The 17,828-nt window shown below is 36.3% G+C and overlaps 1 long non-coding RNA gene across 1 annotated transcript in view; it reads left to right on the forward strand.

Annotated features, from left to right (window-relative positions):
• The window catches only part of LOC131612063 (uncharacterized), a 29,512-nt gene extending 12,673 nt beyond the window's left edge, over window positions 1-16,839 (forward strand). Inside the window, exon 3 of the long non-coding RNA XR_009287278.1 lies at window positions 16,276-16,839. This is a non-coding gene — a long non-coding RNA (uncharacterized LOC131612063). The remainder of the gene's footprint in view (window positions 1-16,275) is intronic.
• The last annotated feature ends 989 nt before the right edge of the window (window positions 16,840-17,828 follow it).

Genomic DNA, 17,828 nt, shown 5'->3' on the forward strand with positions numbered 1-17,828 from the left:
CTCCATAATTCAAGGCTTCACGCCATAATCATCTTCACCACAACACACACCATTTCACACACGCTCATTCTCACCCTTCCCTCTCCATTCTCCCATCTTCAATCTTCCATCTTCATCACCTTCACCCTCTCTCATCTTCCCCATAACCAATCTTCAATCTCCAATCCCTCCACCACTCTCAATCCACCACACCAAATTCGCAGAAATAACAGAAGAAGATTTCAGAGAAAAATGACAGATTCAGAACGTAACAGAATTGGATAAGAAACTCACCGGAAAAACGTAAGAAACTCTCACTCGAGCTCTCTCTTGATCCTCATCTTCAATCATCAACCACATCAATCTTCAATCTTCAAGCTACATCTTCATCATCTCTATATCTTCATCATCTTCGAGCTCCAACCGATTCTTCACTCTTCGATCATCTCTTCATCAATCACCAACATCCAGTGTTCTTCATCGCCTCTAAATAATCAATCTTCATCTTCGCATATTCAGTCCTCATCACGCCTTGATTTCAACCATCATCGTCGTCTCATCATCATCGTCAACCTGCAAAAATGATGACGACAACCACGCAACATCACGTACAACACAAAAACGCAGAAGACGAAGATAAAGCGAATCGGAGAAGATGAAAGAGGTATCGATAATAGTTAAAGATTGAGAGCATAACGAATCGTGAGAATGAGACGATGAACCGCAAGGGAAATCGGAGTTGAATCGGGGATTGATTCAGAAAGAGATCGAGAGGTGGCCGGAATTTCCACCGGAGAGAAAGAGAAGGAGCCGCTGCGTTTCGAGTAAAGAGAGGGAGAAGTTTGCTTCGCAATTCCAACAGTCACAATACAAGTAACCCTAAAATCCCTCTTTTTCTTTTCTTTTTTTTTTATTTCCATTTTTAATTGTTTTAATAAATCTAATAACTGGAAATTGAATAATAAAAAATTCTGAAAACAAAAATGGATCATGTACACAAAATCATCCCTGGGCCGAATTTCAGCTCTCACCCCCCTTAGAGCCCATGCACACCATGTTTTTGGCCAAAAATCTGAAATAAAAACTCCTTGGGCCAACTCTGGACCAGGCCTGCGCCCATGCTTTCTACACCATTAAAATCAACATACACCCCCTGACTCACATATAATTGATAGTTTTTTTTAGATTTTTTACTTAGCTTTTTCACTACCTTTTTTTAGATGATAAAAACATGATGAAAATCCCTTAACTTTTGTTAGATTTTTTGATAGCGATAACATGTAGAATCATTGATTTTTGTTTGATAATAAAAATGACATAAAAACCTCAAGAAAAAGAATAGTAGTTTTAGGCTATTTTCTTTTAGTCTTTTTACTTGACTTGTAATTCAAATCCTCCCTTAAAAATCAATATAAAAAATAGTAGTATTTTTAGTCTATTTTTGTACTATATTCTTAACTTGTCGCTATGTGCTTGTATGCTAATTTTTGTACCATTGTGTTACTCACTATTGACTTCTAATTGCGATCTTTATTTTCATGTTTCTTTTATTCCTAACCTTAGGTAGAAACCATGATAACATTAGGTAGAAATTCCCTTCATACTTAGGCTAGTTTCTTTTCCTTTTCAACTCTAAAACATTTAAAAATATTCAAAATAAAATCCCCTTTAAAAAATACAAAGAAAATACTTGAAAAACACTAATAATCAAAGTGAAAATCATTAAAAAGGGAATGGAAGCTTGGATCTCCCTTGCTTTAGGGAATCATTCGAGTGCCTGGATTTCCCTTGCTTTAGGGTTCCATTCGGGCGTAAGTTCCCAAATTCTAAAGACAGAAACCAAAGAGTAACTCGAGTTTCCCTTGCTTTAGGGATTTCCTCGAAACACTCAAACTCTCTCTCTCTTCTCTCCTTTCTTAAGGGAATTGTTATCTCCGCTCTATTGCATCCTAGGTTGTTCCCTTATGCAAGAGCGCGAGCGTTAACTCCGCCCAACTAAAAAACGCAAAAACAAACAAAATTATGGAGCCGAACTACGGCGCTCTGATTCCTGAAAAGGATACGTAGGCATCAAGTCGCGGGGCTTGAACGAGCACATTTGTAAATAATTCCTTCTTTTCCCCGTATTTCTTTTGCATTCATTCGCATGTAGACATAGACATAGTACACACCCTTTAGATAGAAACAAACATAGGTGGATACCATCGAATACGATGGGCGCGAGGGGTGCTAATACCTTCCCCTCGCGTAACCGACTCCCGTACCTTGATTCTCTGGTCGCAAGACCTTGTTCTTACCCTTTTTTAGGTTTCCTGATATTCCTTTCCCTTATGGGATAAATATATTGGTGGCGACTCTGTTCATTTTTTCGCGAGCGTGCGACAACTGGCGACTCTGCTGGGGACACCTAAGCAAGTCGATCCTAGCCTTTGTTTGTATTATTTTATTGGGTGTTTATTTGTTTTTTTGTCTATATCTTGTATATATGTTTGCATGTTTATTTTCTGCTTGCATATCATGTTTATTTCTGCTTGCACATCATGCATCTGGACTATATTATGGGTCCCCGTGGGGGCCACATATTTTTCTGCTTTGTTTTGCAGGTGGGGGGTTTGTGTGAGGTAAAAGGCCCACTACCCAGGCCAGTGACACATAGGATTAGCGTGGATGCTCATGTTGACTCCCGTGGCTCTTGCTACGATCGAGCTTGACATGGGGTACCACAACTGGGCGAGGTTCTTTCATGGAACACTGTGTCTGGCACGCTTGTTGCCTCAAACACTTTGTACCCCATGGGAACTGTAGACCCTGGTGACCATTAGGGACCACTTGTCCGTGTCTAGACTTCATACCCGTGAGATTGGGGTGGGACAGGAAACCTTGACTCCTATATACCTTTGGCTCTTCATATTTGAGGTCAGACCTTTATTTGGTCTGTTCTCATGGTGCTTGATATGCTGGTGTTCCAAAAAGGTGTCGAACCTTTGATCCTGTGACATTTGACCTATATAGAGGTTTCACATCAGTTAGTCAGAGGATTGTGCGGTGGTTACTAAGATTATATGGATCTTGATCCCATGCTTTTGCATTGCATAACATCATTGCTTTATCCACTTCATTTATGGGGGATCCTAAAGTCTATTTCAAAAAAAAAAGAAATAGAAAAACAGAAAAAAGAAAAGAAAAGATATTCTATGCGAAAAAACAAGGCTTTGATTCAAAAAATAAAAAGAAAAAATAAAAAGTGTGAAAAGACTTTAGGATTCTCCATAAACGAAAACATGCATTCATATTATCATGCATTTCATGGTTCTCTCAAAAACCTATTAGGGTCCTTTCTGCTCAAATTCTGACTTCAGCAACACAATTGACTTCTCACCGATAAGTGCTCGAAGGTTAACATTGGAACAACTCCGTGAGGTTTTTGGACTAAAATGAGAACAAAAATGGGAACTAACATGAATTAGTGTGTGGAGGTTATTCAAGCCTTTTCTCTTTGACAAGAAGAATTGAGACAAGTTCCTTAGAGAAAGTTTTATGAATCGGAATGTTTGATTGTTGAGATTCTTATCACTCTTAAGGAGGAAACACATCATGAGAACAATTTGATCATTGAAGTCTTCAAGTTTCCAATTATTAAAACTGACAAAAGGTTCCACCTCTTGGAGAAAAGATTGAAAGCCATAAAAAGTCGTGACGCCACTGATTCAGACATTGTGTATTTATGCCTAGTGCCTGATATCAAGAGCTATAAAGGTCATTTACTCTCACTCTGATTGGTTTGGATATTGAAGCTAGGTAATCATCTCTTGTACATGTGTGGAAGTTGCTTGGGGCTCCTGATCGAGGGATAAGCAAGACGTACTCTTATCTTGAGCATTGCATCATTCGCATTGCTCGAATCCCTAAAGCATTACAAATTCTTGGGTGACTTCGTCAGAATCTTCTTCCGTGTGATAATCAAGAGTGTTCTTCACAATGCTTCTCATTCTCAAGGTGCTACTTCATATATCAGTTGCCTCTTCCCAGGATCTCCTTCTCAGTGGCCTTGCTAGTTAACAGAGACAAGAAGAATATGAGAAACAAATTGATGTGATTCTATTGCCTTGTGCTCATTCGTTTCCTTGTTTGTTGGAATCACAATTGGTTAAGATTCTAGTATTGGGTCTTCTTCACCACAAGTGGCTCTCTTGAGTTGATGATCATACAAGATTCTTCCCATTTATGATGGCGATTACTACTCTAGCAACTATGCTTGGGGCTCCCGCACGAGGGATAAGCAAGACGTACTCTTATCTTGAGCATTGCATCACTCGCATTGCTCGAACCCCTAAAGTAAGACAAAAATTACAACTCTTGGGTGACTTTGATGAAGTTTTTCTTTTGAGGTAATCCGAAGTGTTTGGAAAGAACTGCCAAAAGTATTCAAGATCAACAAGTCCAGACGGAGTCAAGCCTCCTCAACAATGGCAATCATCAATTCATTTCTGCATTTTCATTTGTAATTTTCCTTGTTTTGTTAAATGTTACTTCCATGTAGAACTTGTTTTGTTTTTAAATGAAAATAAAAAATGCATTGCATATGCTAGTTTTGAATCAATCCATTCGTGTTCACTCATATATTTTTGTCTATCGATATCAAACTCTGGTTTAAACAAAAAATATCAAAAGGAGAATGATGAAAAAATAATAATAATAAAAACGCAAAATCTCTAATTGCGTGCTTTTGAATAAAACCCCGCTGAGGATGTACAGGCATTGTTTCAAATCCCCAAACACTGGAGATATAAGGGAGTGCAACCCTCGTTAACCCCTTTGAGCCTCGAAGTAGGAGTTTCTTTTCTATACAAAAATAAAACCCTCACATTTAACCCAGGGGCAGGGTAGCGTTCAATTAACCTGATCGTGCAATCAAAATTCATCAGGAGTATACATCTGAGGATACAACAATGGTTATCTTTCAAAAGGTTGAGGAAAGTCAATACCACAATGATAATCCCTCATCAACCAAAGAATGAGGCAGTCACAATCACCTCCCGCAAATCAAAGATTCAGGATCACACGACTTGTTCAAAAAAAAAGTGAATAAAAAAAAAGAAAGAAAGAAAAGCCCGCTAAGTCAACAACTTGAAAACAAGTGACTTAGGCAGAAATTAGGGCATCCCGCTGGACTCCAAAATAAAATTCAAAAGAATTTGTCCAGGCAAAAGTTAGGGATACAACCAAAAAAGCAAAGCAGAAGCGAAAAACAAGGATTACAAAATAAAGATCCTCATCAAAAGAACAAAGTCGTGTGATCAGACACAAAAACTGAAAGGTAAAGTGACCGCCATGTCTAGAAGGCATCATTGGTTCCTCAATCATCTCAAACTCCTATTGAAGGATGAACGCTCGTATCAGGTTAAGTTGAACTTAGGACTGGAGAACATCACGAAGAATGGGTGGGTTAGGTTAGACTTTGAGCCTTAAATCCTTCCTTTCTAAAACCGTGAACCAGGCCACGTTACAACCCTTAAAAGACCTAATTGAAGCAGGGTTTATTTCAAAAGCAAGATGTGTAAAACTGACTCCTAGATGTTTGCTTACCATTTATGTTGATATCAGTATGACAAATAATTCAAACACTGAATGTCACAACTTTGTTTTAATAACTTTGATTTCGAAGCTAGCATAAGCATTGCATTAATATTAGCATCTTCAAAACAAATATCTTTTACTTGTGAATAAATACTTGACATCAAGGAAGATTAAACAATGAACAATTGCAGAAAAAGTTGATCGATTCTATGAGCCATTCACTTCAAAAGCTGATTACTCCAAGGGGCAAGTTGTATGAAGACTCTGTCAATTGAAGCACCCATTCAAGCTTCCATCAATCTGGGGCAATCAAGTCGAGGAATCTCTCTTGGGTTCAACCAATCTGGGGCAGTTACGTCAAGATTTGACAAATCTCTCCAAGGATCCTTTGGGGCAAATTCCCTCGTAGTTCACGAAGCTTGGGGCACAATCTTCTGAGTTTTATTGCCTTCTCCCCGATCATAGGAGTTTATTTCTCCTGGAACCATGGTTTCTCCCCAAGCACATGAGTTTATTCTCATGAGAGTTGTCCCATTCCCCCGACCTGGTCTCCTCTTCTGAAGTTCTCATCCTCAACATGGTGAATCGAGGGAATCTCCTCAAGCTCACCATCCCCAAGCAATTCAAGATGTAGGGAAAATTAGATGAAGTCACTTCCTCCCCAACAGAGCTATATTCCAACCCTCAAGGTAGTTGCCAATAATCTTTGGTACTGTAGGTTTTCCAACACCGATTCATATTGGTAGCTCAAAACCACAAGCAACGGACCCCAATAATCATGCTTCTCTATCACTCTAATGCCTTTATTTGGCATCATGCATATAGTGTTCACTGCATATAACATTGCATCCTCAAAAGCGTAGCATATCCGTCAAAGCGGAACATTACGCCATAGAAAAATTCAAACATGCATACAAAGCTTAAGCCAGATAATACAAATCAGCACTCAATCAAGACGATGATACTTCCCCACATAAAATGTTGCCCTTACAAACTCCGATTGATATCTGCTACTACATCACAAATCTCCTCAAACCATGGTGCCAATACCTGGTATCCTCAATCCCCAAAAGAAGTCTCATGTTCTCTCCCCAATGTGGATCGGATACAATGTCTTTCTTCGTCAGAATCGTTGTCTCCGAGGTTATTTCCCGTGTGCTGCGTGAAGATTAGAGTGTGAATGAGGGTGGGCATTCAACCCATCTCATTTTTCAATCATTTGAATAACCATACTTGGTGTGTGGCAATTCGAACGATTGCCGCTCTTGAAGAGTTACACCCCGCCTTTGGCCTGAGGGATTAATGTAATTCTTATGCTCCGCCAGCATCAGCATCTCCGTGAATCTCCAATGTTTACCGATGTCTTTTGATCGAGTCTAGTCGTCACTAGTCTCCGTGATCCCTTCCCCCGTATGGGAAAACTTTTTAGGTTCAACCCCCGTGTTGTGAATCCTTTATCTTCCAACCTTCAAACAATTTCAAAGCCCAGTTCTCGCCCTGGCAAATCAAGTCAAAGCCCTGGTTCTCGTCCTGGAAAAACTATCAAAATCCAGTTCACGTCCTGGTAATCATTTTCAAAATCCAGTTCACGTCCTGGTAATCATTTTCAAAACCCAGTTCACGTCCTGGTAATCGTTTCCCAAAATCCAGTTCCCGTCCTGGTAATCATTCTTCAAAGTCCAATTCTCGCCTTGGCAAACTCTTTTCAAAGCCCAATTCTCGCCTTGGCAAACTTTCTTCAAAGTCCAATTCTCGCCTTGGCAAACTTTTTTCAAAGCCCAATTCTCGACTTGGCAAACCTTTTTCAAAGTCCAGTCCTCGCCCTGGCAAATCATTTCCATCATTTTCAGTCCTCGTCTGATATCTTATGGTGAAGTCAGTTCTCGCCTGACAATCACCATTCATCCATAATTTCTTACCGTAAAACTAATTCCCCATCCCCAACAAGTCATTATTCTCTTTCCCCATTCGACCATAACATCCATAAATCATTCCACCAGAAAAAACAAAAATTCTCTCTCCCCAGCAGATATCAAAACAAAACAAAATAAAATTAAAAAAAAAATAACACTTACACCATCTTCTCTTCAGGACAAATTTCTGGTACTTTGATATTTAATCTTCTTCTACCACGAATGTTCAAAAGGCTAACGCCAATTTCACCTTCAGGTTTAAGACGATTAAATAGGGGCAGCTGTCATACCCCAAATTTGTCCTACCCTTTCAATTTTATCTGGCTTAGGCTTATGCATTTCATAGTCTCATGTACATACCTCCCATTAGGTCATTAACATAACTCATGCATTCATTGATCAATAACTTGGCTCTAGAATCAAGGATTTTGAAAGCTTAAGGCTTCTTCTTCACCAGGTTATAAGGTGTGAGTCCATCAAAAGCTTGACTGAGGATCGATGAGTTAGGGTTCTTATTCATGGTGTTCGAGTTTGTCAAAGCCCATCAGCAAAGGTCAGAGGATCCCTCAGGGTGTTAAGTTAAAGTTATTTATTAAGGAAGACATTTCGACCGAGACATGATGCATCCTTGGGTGTATTAAGGATTCGACTTTGTTAACTCAGAATACTTCATCTGATCAATTGTGCTACTTATGGTTCAACAAGTTGATTAAAGATTGGCTAGGTTCAAGTACAATTGTGGGTTCAAGGGGAGTGTTCATGCAATACAAGATTCAAGTCTTCAGGCAGTATCCATTTGAGTATCATTCGCAATTCACTCATAGGAAATTTCTATTCGAAGTTGCAAGCATAAACTCAAATATCCCTTCATTTCGAAATCCCTTATCAAATCTCAAATTCATCCAAAGGTCCATAGTTTAGTTCAAATGTTCATCATAAAATAAATTGAAAAACCCAAATCCAAATTCCATCCATTATTCAACATTCAAGTCCAATTGTTTAAGTGTTCAAATCCATTCAAAATTTGTTACAAAATTACACAAAAATTGTCCTTGGCCTGTTGCTTCTCATCTCTAAACATCATTCATCAACACCATGTTACAATGTCCAATTCATACATTACAAAGATAAATTGATTCACCAAAAGAATTTCACAAAAAAAGGAGTGCACCATTTAAATTCTTTATCTCCAAGCTACACAAAATTACAAAAAAATATTCCATAAGCTTTGATTCCTAATCTATGCCAAGGGCCATTTTTCCTTCATGATAATCCAACTTGCAGCATATCACCCCAAAACTGTCACGGCACCCGAACCAAAATACCGTCCAAAACAGCCAGTTACTCAATTGTCACCTATTTCAAACTATATAACACTTCCACTAACCCACTAATTAACCTCCTAATTCACCTAATTGTCAGCTAACATTTCATACATACCAAAGTCAAGCTGCAATCCTAAACCTACAGCCAAAGAAAAAAAACGCCCAAGTTGCCACACTTCTAACTACTGCGCTCCATCTTGACCTCATTGTTCTTCTTCATGACCAAACAATGCAACATTGCTTCTACACATCCAAAACCTGCACATCATGAATCAAACATCATCAAGCCATTCACGAATACATACATACAATCTATAGCAACTAGCAGGTCATGAATAGAGGAATTCAAAGGCAAACCAAAAAGACAAGTCAGTTTACGATTCGAATCCGAAAGCCAACCCTGCTGAATCGAATCTTTCCACCAAAAAGCAATGCATCAAGTTCAAGCCCCATAAACACATACAACACAGCCACATTCATAATTCAAACACCATCCAAAATTCAAACAGTTACTCACAGTTCCATTCATATCAATTAGAATCCAAATCAGAACCACAAAAATAAACTAACAGCAGCATTTGAAATACACATTCAGCATTTAGTTTGTTCAAGTTCAGAATTACAGTCAACTAACCAATTCTGGAATAACCAGTCTGATTCCCTAACTGCTGAACTGTGACAGTTATCTCTCTCTATCATATTAGATCCAGAAATGAATAAAAGGCCGCTGTACATTTTAACTAATTCAGAGTTCACCTTCGCCCATGTACATATCCATATAAACCAAATCCAAATCGTAACTAGTTGCCAAAATAACTTTACATTCACTGCAGCTAACAATTCAAAACAGAACCCCACACTTCAAATTCTTCAATAACCTGGATACATGAGCCAAGAGAAGTTCTATTCAGATTCAAAAAAGGAAAAACAAATAACCATAACAGAACTTCAAACCAACATTTCCCAACTGCCATTTAACAAACTCCTAACTTCCCAAACTAATTCAGTTTTCATTCATAACTAACTAACCAACTTTTATAACAGAATCATAACCAATATAACTAACCTCTCAACCCTCAATCTCCTCCATCCAATTTCCTAACTAACTCTTCAATCCAAGGGCTCATAAAGCTTCTCAATCCCTAACTGATTCCTCACTACCTCAATCTCTATATAACTTCTACTCCCTCCATAATTCAAGGCTTCACGCCATAATCATCTTCACCACAACCCACACCATTTCACACACGCTCATTCTCACCCTTCCCTCTCCATTCTCCCTTCTTCAATCTTCCATCTTCATCACCTTCACCCTCTCTAATCTTCCCCATAACCAATCTTCAATCTCCAATCCCTCCACCACTCTCAATCCACCACACCAAATTCGCAGAAATAACAGAAGAAGATTTCAGAGAAAAATGACAGATTCAGAACGTAACAGAATTGGATAAGAAACTCACCGGAAAAACGTAAGAAACTCTCACTCGAGCTCTCTCTTGATCCTCATCTTCAATCATCAACCTCATCAATCTTCAATCTTTAAGCTACATCTTCATCATCTCTATATCTTCATCATCTTCGAGCTCCAACCGATTCTTCACTCTTCGATCATCTCTTCATCAATCACCAACATCCAGTGTTCTTCATCGCCTCTAAATAATCAATCTTCATCTTCGCATATTCAGTCCTCATCACGCCTTGATTTCAACCATCATCGTCGTCTCATCATCATCGTCAACCTGCAAAAATGATGACAACAACCACGCAACATCACGTACAACACAAAAACCCAGAAGACGAAGATAAAGCGAATCGGAGAAGATGAAAGAGGTATCGATAATAGTTAAAGATTGAGAGCATAACGAATCGTGAGAATGAGACGATGAACCGCAAGGGAAATCGGAGTTGAATCGGGGATTGATTCGGAAAGAGATCGAGAGGTGGCCGGAATTTCCACCGGAGAGAAAGAGAAGGAGCCGCCGCGTTTCGAGTAAAGAGAGGGAGAAGTTTGATTCACAATTCCAACAGTCACAATACAAGTAACCCTAAAATCCCTCTTTTTCTTTTCTTTTTTTTTTATTTCCATTTTTAATTGTTTTAATAAATCTAATAACTGGAAATTGAATAATAAAAAATTCTGAAAACAAAATTGGATCATGTACACAAAATCATCCCTGGGCCGAATTTCAGCTCTCACCCCCCTTAGAGCCCATGCACACCATGTTTTTGGCCAAAAATCTGAAATAAAAACCTCCTTGGGCAAACTCTGGACCAGGCCTGCGCCCATGCTTTCTACACCATTAAAATCAACATACACCCCCTGACTCACATATAATTGATAGTTTTTTTTAGATTTTTTACTTAGCTTTTTCACTACCTTTTTTTAGATGATAAAAACATGATGAAAATCCCTTAACTTTTGTTAGATTTTTTGATAGCGATAACATGTAGAATCATTGATTTTTGTTTGATAATAAAAATGACATAAAAACCTCAAGAAAAAGAATAGTAGTTTTAGGCTATTTTCTTTTAGTCTTTTTACTTGACTTGTAATTCAAATCCTCCCTTAAAAATCAATATAAAAAATAGTAGTATTTTTAGTCTATTTTTGTACTATATTCTTAACTTGTCGCTATGTGCTTGTATGCTAATTTTTGTACCATTGTGTTACTCACTATTGACTTCTAATTGCGATCTTTATTTTCATGTTTCTTTTATTCCTAACCTTAGGTAGAAACCATGATAACATTAGGTAGAAATTCCCTTCATACTTAGGCTAGTTTCTTTTCCTTTTCAACTCTAAAACATTTAAAAATATTCAAAATAAAATCCCCTTTAAAAAATACAAAGAAAATACTTGAAAAGCACTAATAATCAAAGTGAAAATCATTAAACAGGGAATGGAAGCTTGGATCTCCCTTGCTTTAGGGAATCATTCGAGTGCCTGGATTTCCCTTGCTTTAGGGTTCCATTCGGGCGTAAGTTCCCAAATTCTAAAAGACACAAACCAAAGAGTAACTCGAGTTTCCCTTGCTTTAGGGATTTCCTCGAAACACTCAAACTCTCTCTCTCTCTTCTCTCCTTTCTTAAGGGCATTGTTATCTCCGCTCTATTGCATCCTAGGCTGTTCCCTTATGCAAGAGCGTGAGCGTTAACTTCGCCCAACTAAAAAACGCAAAAACAAACAAAATTATGGAGCCGAACTACGGCGCTCTGATTCCTGAAAAGGATACGTAGGCATCAAGTCGCGGGGCTTGAACGAGCACATTTGTAAATAATTCCTTCTTTTCCCCGTATTTCTTTTGCATTCATTCGCATGTAGACATAGACATAGTACACACCCTTTAGATAGAAACAAACATAGGTGGATACCATCGAGTACGATGGGCGCGAGGGGTGCTAATACCTTCCCCTCGCGTAACCGACTCCCGTACCTTGATTCTCTGGTCGCAAGACCTTGTTCTTACCCTTTTTTAGGTTTCCTGATATTCCTTTCCCTTATGGGATAAATATATTGGTGGCGACTCTGTTCATTTTTTCGCGAGCGTGCGACACGGAATCACTTCATTCCCCAACGTCTCTATCTTTCTTTTCACTCTATAAATACCTCTCATTTTTTCCATAAATTCTCACATCAAATTTCAACTCATTTCTCAAACTTCTACCTCATAATTATTTTCTCTTCTTCCCCGGCAAAAATGGCAAAATGGATGGATACGTGTTTTCTTATGGTCATCACTATTTTGGTGGTGATCATGTCCTTTTTTTGTCTGCATAGTCCTGAAAAATGCGGACCTGGGTTGCTTACACTCCCGTTCATCTATATGTAATATTTGTACTGTCAGTATTAAATGTCGTACTATCTGTCGTACTGTCGTTTAATTATTAAGATAATATTATGTGTGTTTTCTGCTAGTTAAATATTTATTTTTCTGTGCATTAAATATTTTTCAAGGTTTTTATCGGTAATTTCGTTCGCATACAGTATATTCTATTTATTTATTCTGTTTGTGTTTTTTTAACAACTCAGGTAAATAAATTTTCACCATTAACACAACAAAAAACAAAAAGAAAAATTAACTTTAACTGTTGAATTTTCACTTTAACTGTTACACTAATGCCCGGACAGCCAGTTGACAGTCAAGCCCGCTGACAGCACGATTCTCCGTGTTTTGTACCATCAATCAAGTCAATCTTTTGCATTTCAAAAATTCCAAGATTTTTGTTCTAGAAGTCTTCTGATAATCACATGATCAGCAGAGACTCAACACTGCACAAAAATCAGGTACGCTTAACTGTCTTCTACACAAACAGTCCCTAACTAGGGTTTTTGTTTTTTTCAGGAGAACAAGTTTTTTGAGACCTCAAGTGGATTTCATGGACCTCCATATGTCTCAAAGTACCACCAGACAAATTTTCAAACTTCAATTCGCTCAGACGCCCAGTCAGCAGCTCAAACAGTCAACAGACGACCAGTTTGACCGAAAAGTCAACAGACAGTCAAAAATGAAATTTTTTGTCAACATCCATATTTTGTCAAAAGATTCATCATTTGATCAATGGTTGATCATAATTCATCAAGAAAAGATCTGAAATCAACAAAACCCTAAGTTTCAAAATTAGGGTTTTCTCCTAAAAAGTCAACTGAACTTTAACCGGCCATAACTCTTTCCTCGTTCATCCAAAAAATTCCAACCAAAGCTTGTTTTGAAGTAAATTCAATTATATTTCAAATGCAATTGATCCCATGGTCATTGGATTTACCATTTGGAAAATATGAGCCAGGACATTACAGGTCATTTTCAAAGTCAACAAAAAGTGGTTTTTTGTCAAAAGCCATAACATCAAGATAACTTCTCCAAATGCAAAAAATTTTCCAAAGTAGCTTGTAGAGGACATCTTGAGGTTTCTAAAAACTACAAGAACTCCTTCATATGATCAAAATTGAGGGAGATATGCCTTGTTGAAGTTGGCTATTTTTTGGGAAAATGCATGAAACCAACATTGATCAAAAATGGTTTTCTTCCAAAAGAGGCCAAGCATTCATGATCCAAACATGTTTCTAATGATACTAAAGGGCTCCCATGATCAACATTAGGCCCATGACATTTTTGTTTCTTTTTAATTTAATTTTATTACATTTAAAATTAAATTAAGAAAGAAATGGTTCAAGACAATTATCCAAGGTTCTTGTCCTTAGCATGAGTCACCAAGGTGGCTTAATTTCTGCAACAAAGAGATGGTACAGCAGGCCTAGAGCAAGAGGTTGAAGAAAAATGAAGCCATGGTCAAAAATTCAAAGCTTTATATATTAAAAAATTCAAAAAATCAAAAGCCATCAATAATTGTTAGCTTAAGATTTAAGCACTCTTGTTGCTCATATAATGCTTAGAATACTTCAGTAGGAAGAGAGACACGAATTCAGAGCCAATCCTATGCTTGTATCATACTTGTATGAACTTGAAATTTTCAAAGAAAACTAAATTTTGAATTTTGAGTTCAAGCTAGTTTCAATCCAAACTAAACATTCAAACATCATCCCTGAACATCATTGAACATATCCAAATCAATTTCAAGCCTCAAAGCCTCACAAATCGAGCCATACAAGCCACGGTTTGTCAAGAACTAAATCAAGTTCTAACACATACTTACATGTTTATTTAATTGAATTTAACCTTGTATTTGTGCTTATGATGAAGTATAGATGCTTTCTGGGTGGTTTAATTAAAGTTTAAGTGCAAAACGAAGTATACACCATTTTAGGGTTTTTGAGTTCAAAAAGAGGGGTCTTCGTTTTAAGCAAAATTTCAGGAAACTAATGGTTCTAATGAGTTCGTGAGGTCCATACGAGCTCAACCATGGTCTCATATTAGATTTATCATGCTTGTGTGAGATTTTTGAATTTGCAGGAGCTTTAGTGATGGAAAAAACCGTAGGTAAAACCTTTACCTACAGTTGCAGGTATTTGAAATGAAGAAGACGAAGACGTGGCTTGTTCTGATTGGTTGGTTTGCGCGTGCGTGTATTTTGAAGTTCAGACCAATCATATGCTTAGCGTTCCACTATCATATCATGTGCCTTATGATCTCAGCCATCAGATTTCATTAATTCAAGATCCAACGCGCTTGAATGCTCATCCTAACCATAGACCTTCCTATCAACCAAACCAGATCATTAATTATATATTTTCCATTTTATTTTATTTACTTTGCAAAATTAATTTAAAATAGTTTAAAAAATCAAAAAAATATAGTAAAAATATTTTTAGGTTTATAAAATAATATATTATTTTTTGTATTTTTTAAAGCGCTAGATCACTAACCTCAAAGACAAATATATCTGAAAATAAAACACAATCACACTTGCACCTCTTAAGGTAATTCCTCTGTTACTCTTTTCAAAATCAATTCTACTGTTTCAAATACAATTCAAATAATTTCTTTCTGTATCCAGTCAAAGAAAATTTTCTAAAAGAAAATAGGAAAGGACCTTATGAACTTAGGGTAGATCTCCTAATTGCTTGCTCAAATCAAACAAAACAACAAATGTTTCACATATCACTGTTTCTCAAAACAAAACTTTCAAAAAAGACAACATTTTGTATATATCCAAACAAGGATCATTACGAAGTTAAAGATCTTTTTTTCAAAACATCTTTCGAAAGATAAAACACTTTGTATACATCCGCACAAGGATCATTACAAAGTTAATTTACAAAGGTATTTTAAAACCACATACAATCATTTCAAAGCAAGACAAATGATTCAAACAAGTGAGCTAAGCAATTAAGAGCCCATGGATAACCATGGATACAAAGGGGTACTAATACCTTCCCTTTGTATAACCTACCCCCGAACCCAAAATCTCTTAAAGGTCTTTTTCTGTTTCTTTTATAAACCTTTCCTTAATTGGATAAAATAAAAGTCGGTGGCAACTCTCTGATTTTCAAAACTCAAAAAATAAAAGAAGAGTAAGTTCGTATCCCACGAGAAAAAACCGAGGACGACAACATCCATTTGTTCACTTTGAGCTTGGTATTGTTTTTAAGACATAATCATTTCATTCCAGTATCACCATTCCATTATTATGTCCACTAATGCTACATTGCATATAACTCTCATTTTGTATATTTGATTACTTCTTTTTTTCAATAATTACACAATCTAAATTGTGTTTAATTTGTTGAGAATTGTATCTTGAGCTATATTCGTGCCCTCATTTCAACACTGTGGTGACAAAACAAAAATTATTTTGAAATACTTTGACAGCGTTATAAATAAAAAAGTTTGTTTTATAATTGTGTTTTGAATATTATGTGTGTTAGAAGCCAAATTTGTACATATATTTGTTCATAACTTTTGTGATATTTTACAACTCTTTTCCTAAGTTTCTACTTAATTATGCATTATATTCATGTAAAAAAATAAAATCGAGTTTTGATTGTAAATATTATGTTTTTGACTCTTCCTTGAAATTTATAGGTGCTTATATTTATGGCATCATTGGAATTCAAATGGTAAAAGATAAAGGCTTGGAAGAGGTTTGGAAACAAAATCAAGAAGTGGAATTTCAGCAAGCTCGCTAAGCCAGCTTCTAGCGGGCTTATCCAGACTAAATCCAGTAACTTCCCAATTTTAATAGCGCGCTTAGCGGACCAACCGCGCTAAGCAGAGTCAACTTGAAGGAAGATATTTTCGCTAGCTTGCTTAGCGCGCCATGCTGGCTAAGCGAGATCACTTTTTGAGGCACTTGTGGAAGGAGACACTTGAAATATTTTTGGTGTTTTTATCCTTATCTTTCTTACCAACTTTTACAACACAAGTTCTAGGGCAAGAAAGAGGATGTGAGAAAAAGAAGTTCAAGAAAAAATATTCAAGATTTACCATCATCTTTTCTTCATCTTTTGGGTTTTGATGTTTATAAATCTTTTATGGTTACTTGTTGTTGAAGCTTCCATGGCTATGGAGAGATAAACCTCTTTTGTGTCAAGATTAGAGGTAGTTAACTTGTATAGTGTGTATTTCTTTTGATCTTTTGATGTATGAACTTGGTTGATGATTATTATATGGTGAATACATTGTTATCAATGTTCTATTTATTGTTTTGAATCACTATTGAGAGATATGTTTCAAATTTTGATCTAAAGATATTCATCTATCAATAAACAAACTCTAGAGATAGATTTGTGAGTTGATAACCACATGTATCAAGCTTTAGGGATTATTATGTTGATTGTTGGCATGAGAGATCATATAATAGTTAATATGATAATATTCACAATATTGTTTTAGAGATAAACAGTATCGAGAGGATACGTGGTTGTATCGATCATTAATAAGTTCATATTGTTGATTAATCGAGTATATATGAACCAAGTTAACAAAAACTAATCTTGACACGGTTTTCTCAAATCTTTTAAAACCCTCTTTTACCATCTTTGTTTACTTTCCATGCAATTTACACTTTATGTCACCAAACTCTTCCAAACACTCTCTCTCCAAACATATAATAATGTAGAACGGCGGTAATATCACACTAATCCATGTGAAAACGATAAAGGAAATACTTACCCTTCTAACAATGTGTATATTAGATTGAAATTTTATTAATTATTTTAGCTTATGGAGCTGTTACTAAGAAGCCAATTGATATTTTAAACATCCGTATGGCACATATCAATTATTTTTGACTTAAAATACTAATACTCAATTACATTCTTTTCTATTATCTAACCTATATTTCATATAAATCTTATTAAAAAATAAAGCATCCCGATAATACATCAAAAGGATATACATAAATATCGTATTTCATATTACACACGAACTTTAAATTCTTTCTCCTTCATATCTATTAAATTTATTGATTTTTTTAATAGGTAAAAAATATTACGAATACTTATAATTAATATAATAAAAGATGGGTTAGAGATTACAGGTACTTTTTAATTTTATAAAAAATTAATAATTTATTTAATAAAATATAAATTTTTTAAAATTTATATTATTCATTTGCATTGCATAAATTTTATTTA

Source organism: Vicia villosa, linkage group LG6, assembly GCF_029867415.1.
Source record: "Vicia villosa cultivar HV-30 ecotype Madison, WI linkage group LG6, Vvil1.0, whole genome shotgun sequence".
NCBI lineage: Eukaryota > Viridiplantae > Streptophyta > Magnoliopsida > Fabales > Fabaceae > Vicia > Vicia villosa.